The sequence below is a fragment of the Sebastes fasciatus genome, chromosome 12, assembly GCF_043250625.1.
Source record: "Sebastes fasciatus isolate fSebFas1 chromosome 12, fSebFas1.pri, whole genome shotgun sequence".
NCBI lineage: Eukaryota > Metazoa > Chordata > Actinopteri > Perciformes > Sebastidae > Sebastes > Sebastes fasciatus.
The window spans coordinates 5,198,752-5,204,456 of NC_133806.1; the positions used below are offsets into that span (position 1 = coordinate 5,198,752).

At 38.5% G+C, this 5,705-nt stretch overlaps 1 long non-coding RNA gene across 1 annotated transcript; it reads left to right on the forward strand.

The window, feature by feature from the left end:
- The first annotated feature begins 1,116 nt into the window (after nt 1-1,116).
- LOC141778472 (uncharacterized) lies at nt 1,117-4,358 on the forward strand. Its single transcript, XR_012596080.1, has 2 exons — nt 1,117-1,690; nt 3,929-4,358. It is a non-coding gene; the product is annotated as an uncharacterized LOC141778472 (long non-coding RNA).
- The last annotated feature ends 1,347 nt before the right edge of the window (nt 4,359-5,705 follow it).

Sequence of the window (5,705 nt, forward strand, 5' to 3'; positions counted from 1 at the left end):
TTTTTCCTCCCCTGATGAAAGGCTGACTGGCATCTTTGGGGAGATGCTGTGGTTTACGGTGCTGTAGAGACACAACCTCTTTGTCCAAAGAGCCCGTGCAAGTATCGCCTCCACCTATATGGACAGTGTCTGTCCCTCAAAGAGTACAGGCTTAATAGGCTGTAAAGACATGTCTCAGAATCCCAAAAGGACATCCCTTTGACTTCCATGGCCAGATGTCCTTTTCAAGACTTTTCTGGTGCCCCGCTGTCACTTGAATGAGGCTTCTGCGAGCACAAAGGGACATGTTGGCTAAGCACCACGTGCTGATGCCACAGTGAGCGGGCTCTCAGGGATGATGTAAGACCTCATGCAAATGATACCACATCTTGTGCTCATAAGCTGACGAGAGCCCCGGAGTCGATCAGCTGACCAGATGAGACACTGAATCCAGAGGGCCACTTTGTGTTTGGGGGTTTCCCTCCTCTAATTGTTTTTTACTTTTATTTGTTTAATAAAATAAAACAACAATAGCAAACAATAGTTTAATAAAACACAGAGAAAGTGGTTGAAGAGCTAGTGGTGGAGTACAATTAAAATGCAAAAACCTCATCTAGTTAAAGCTACTGAGTGTTTCTTTCAGCGCTGCCAGATTGGGCTGGTTTCTGCCCAGTTGGGCAACTTTTGATTAAGTCAGGCTGGGAAAAATAGTGTTAGGTTGGTAGATGAAATTTGGGCTGCTTTTGTCAACATTTGGTGGCAGTGCCGGCTGTCGCCCGGCTATAGCTCAATGAACCGCAACACACATCAGACATCACAATGGTTTTAAGACAAGATTTTTAATTTCATAAGTAACTGTTTTTATTATGATATAAATAAACAACTGGTCCTTGATATTGTTGGCTTCAAAGTGTTTAGTTAGTTTCACTACAATTTACACTTTTAATAACAAATAGGTGTGGCCGGGCAAATGAAAAAGTGTGAAAAAGAGAGTTACATGGGTGAAAAGTTTATTTCTTTCTTTCTATATTTATTTGTTAATTTGTTACCTCAATGCAAAAAAATATTTTATTTTTATTTTTATATTTATTTTTATTTTTATTTTTCTAAATTTTTTTAGAGGGTGACCAGCGCCCTCCAGAAGGTGGCGACCTAGGCGACCGCCTATATGGCCTTTGCCTTAAGCCAGCCCTGATTGTGAAAACAATATTACCAAACAAGCTGTAATTTTGTGCTCAAAAACAGATACAAAATTCAGTAAACTTAATTTTTTCCACTCACTCATATTGACTCATTTAATTTGAGAAATATTTGATTGACATGAGTTGTATTCAATGGTCGTTAGGGATAACGGAGGATCTACTTACCTTGACGTCATCATCCTTGACATTGACATGGCAATCTGTGTATTTGGTTGTCTGATTGCACTCTTTGTTGGTTACGATAGCCTATTTATCTAACATGTTATCTTTGGTTATTTGGTGCAGATATGAAGCGTTGTATGCTTATGATGCGTTTTCTATTGCGCATAAGTTTCTGGCAAGGTTATGATTCGGGCTGGTCTTTATTGAATTGGGCTGGTTGGAAGTTGTGATTGGGCTGGAGACTGGCAATCTGATCTGGCACCACTGGTTTCTTTCTGCAGGTTGACCATCATGCAGGAACCCAGATAATGAGGCCTTCTCATCCCAAACTCTGCTCCATCTTTGGGGTAAATCAGCAAAAATCACAACACAAAGCTCTACTTTTAATACCAAAGAAATGAGACCGCTGAAAGTGTTGTTGTATGCCCAACTTCAGTTGTTTTTTAATGCTACGATGATTATACCACAGCGATTATTTTCATTATTGATTAATCTATTTGTTTATTTTATTAGTAGGGCTGTCAATCAATTAAAATAGTTCATCGTGATTAATCGCAAATTAATTAAAAATTTTTTTATCTGTCCAAAATGCACCTTAAAGGGAGATTTATCAGGTATTTAATACTCTTATTAACATGGGAGTGGACAAATATGCTTGCTTTATTCAAATGTGTGTATATATTTTCTATTGGAAATCAATTAACAACACAAAACAATGATACATATTGTCCAGAAACCCTCACAGGTACTGCATTTAGCATAGAAAATATGCTCAAATCATAACATGGCAAACTGCAGCCCAACAGCTGTCAGTGTGTCAGTGTGCTGACTTGACTATGACTTGCCCTAAAACTGAATGTGATTATCATAAAGTGGGCATGTCTGTAAAGGGGAGACTCGTGGGTACCCATAGAACACATTTTCATTCATATATCTGGAGGTCAGAGGTCAAGAGGCCCCTTTGAAAATGGACATGCCAGTTTTTCCTCGCCAAAATCTAGTGTAACTCTGGAGCGTCCTTGCGACAAGCTAGTATGACATGGTTGGTACCAATGGACTCCTTAGGTTTTTTTGTTTCATATGATCTTCACCTTCTACCTACTTAGTGTATAAATGGTGGAAGAATAGTGTAAATGCTAATCACAGTTTCCCAGAGCCTAAACTGACATGTTCAAATCGCTTGTTTTGTCCAGAACCCAAAGATATTTGATTTAAAATGATATGAAACAGAAAAAAACCAGCAAATCTGAGAAGCCAGAGCCAGAGAATGTTTGCCAATTTACTTATTTAAAGGTATAATCAATTATGAAAATCATTCTTGATCAATTTTGTGATTGTTATCAATTAATTGTTGCCACAAATCCTTTGGTTCAACAAACATATCTGCACTTTCTCCGTCATCAAACTCGCTGTGCACACACACAAACACACACAAGTACAGCTTCTCCTCACCCGCTGTGAAAATATCTGTGTGCATATGAAGCTGTTGACTCTCTCACACATACACACTCTCACCTCGCCCTCTAACAACAAACACACTCACACACATGCACTGGGATGTTGTGATTGGAAGAGCTGGTGTCAGCTGGGAATATGAGTCAGGTAGTATGACTTCATAGCTTTTTACAGGGTATTAGGTCATCTCTCCCAACCCCACCCCACCCCACCCCCCTCCATCTCTAATCACATTGATGCTGTACAGCCGGTGACACGCCTAGTGATGAGTAAGGCTCACCTCACCGCTTGCTTCCCGTATGGCTGGTGATCTCACACGCGTCACAGAAAGCTTTGAACTCAAGACTCCTGCTTGGTCTTCGTTATAATCTTGGCATTCAGTTCTCATTTGCAGACAGTGTGTCAGTTGGTGTGGATGTTGCTTTTACTGTACACAATGAAAGATTGCATTTTTTTTTATCTGCAAAAGGATTTTTGAGTCACTGGATCAGTATTGTGCTGTAAAATTACTGATTTGGTCACATTTGAATTACGGAAATCACTGAATTATGATGTTTTGTTAGAAATAAACTTTCACTCTTGATTAGACGTGATGCAGCTTTAATGCATTTTAAGATATGCAAAGTATATACGCTTTAAAACCATTGATGTCATTGTCAGACATGTATCATCAGTAATGAATCTGCTTTACTTGAGTATTTACATTTAATACCAGTGGTGGAAAGTAACTTTATACATTTACGCAAGTGTTGCATACTTATAAGTACAGTTCCGATGTATTTGTACTTTACTTCTTCTCACTTACTTCTGCTTCTTTTCACTTCTATTCCATTACATGTTGTTCTTTTTATTTCACAACATTCATTCAAGATCAGTTTATAGAATATGACACATTGTTTTAGATTAAATTACCCAAGAGAATATCGTCATATCGTACAGTATGTCAGGAAGACTAGGGGTGCAATCTCATTCATTCTCATTTATTCTGGGTCTCTCTCTTTATTAATATGTCAGCTGATTATGGGCGTGTCTCTTTTCAGTGACCAATCAGATCTTGCCATATCTCCCTAAACCAATCACATTGCTGCTGTCAAAAATTTTAAAGCTGTTCTCCTCTATGCTGTTTGCAGTGTCAGTATTCAGCACAAACGGATGCGACCCTCCACCACCCCATCACCTCCAGATTCATCACATCAGAGAAATCCTGCTCCACTTCATTCATCGGATCTGCATCAATCTTCACTACCACCATCACCAGTGTCTAGACCCGGGGGGAATAATCCTAAATCCTACTACAGCCTCACTTCCCCCTCATTATGTCACATTGGGTCTAAATCGCCAAAGAATGTTACTATTCATAATTCGTGCACTTTGTAATAAATCCCCATCCAATCCATACGAGTCTCTCCTGATTGAAATGCCCCTTCTGTATACTTTTGATACGCTAAGTACATTTTGTTGCTAGTATTTACTTAAGCAAACTTTTGAATAGAGGATATTTTACATTGTGATATTTCTACTTTCACTTACTGTAAATAAAGTACTCGAATACTTCTTCCACCACTGCTTACTACTTTAAGTCCTTTATTTCAGAAAGAAGTATTGTGCTTTACACTCCACTACATTTATCTGATTGTTATATATTTAAAGCAGCAGTGGGTAGAAATGGAGCAAATATGATTAAAAAAAGTTATTTTTATAAAACGGTCACTATATCCAGACAGTAGTGCATGAGACAGGAAAAAAATCATGTGCCTCTGTGTCCACCGGTGTCCTCCGGTGTCCTCTGGTGCTCCTAACGGCATCTGCAAGATTTCACAGACCGGAGGAAAACAACCAATTAGAGCCAAGGTGGAGCCTTGCCGTCTTTGAGCAGCTGTCAATCACTCGTAAACTCTGATGAAACGGTCAAACTAGGCAACGCTGATCAAATATGAATCAATATTCTGGTACTGTAATGCCTATTTCTCACCTCAAATGTTTTCAGAAACTGAAAAAGAAAAGTGTACTGTTTAGCTGTAAAATGAGAATGTTGTGACTCTGCAGCCATGATGAGATCAGTTGAGGAAATACCAAGCACCGTCCACCAGCCGGACAAAGTCTCCCGTCACGGGCTGGATCTTTTAAAGCCTGAAAACAGAGCCATGAGGAGGTGCAGAAGTCTAGTTTTCTCTCAGAACACTTGAATTACAATATGCTGAAAGGTTATTATGAATTTGTTCCCAATAATGCCAAAAATATTTTTGCCTACTGCAGGTTTAATTACAACAATAAAATGTTGTTTGCATATTAATGCATGTATAATAGTACAATCTGGAAGGGCCATTATGTCCCTTCTGTGTACTTTTGGTACTTTAAGTACATTTTGCTGCTAGTAGGGCTGCCCCCTCTTAGATTAACATTAGATCAGTCAGCTAATCAATCATTTCAGTCTTAATTGACTAAGAATTCTTTGTTCGATAAGTCGTAAAAGGTAAATTTCTCCATACAGTTTATTTCGTTTACAATTTCACTCCATTAATCCTTTGTTGGAGGATTTGACTGCAGCCATTTCTATAGTATTTTAAAGAGATATTCATCCTGAGCCGTGACTTTGTCTGGGATTGTCTGGCCAGGTATAATGTGTCAAAAGAGCAATCAAATGAAAATGGTCAGACATTATTTACCCACACTGCCTCCAGCATTCATCCTGCCCCTGATAATCCCTTTGAATAAACTGAATGCAAGTAAATTGAATTAAATTGAGCTAACAAAATTAAATATAATTAGCTCCCGCTTGACCAGCTACAACATTAAAGTGATGGTAATAATAATCATAAATGTAGTATATACTGTACTGTATATGATGACTCTCTGAAAGGGTCAATTCAGCATAATGAGTACTTTTACTTTGGATGCTTTAAGTAC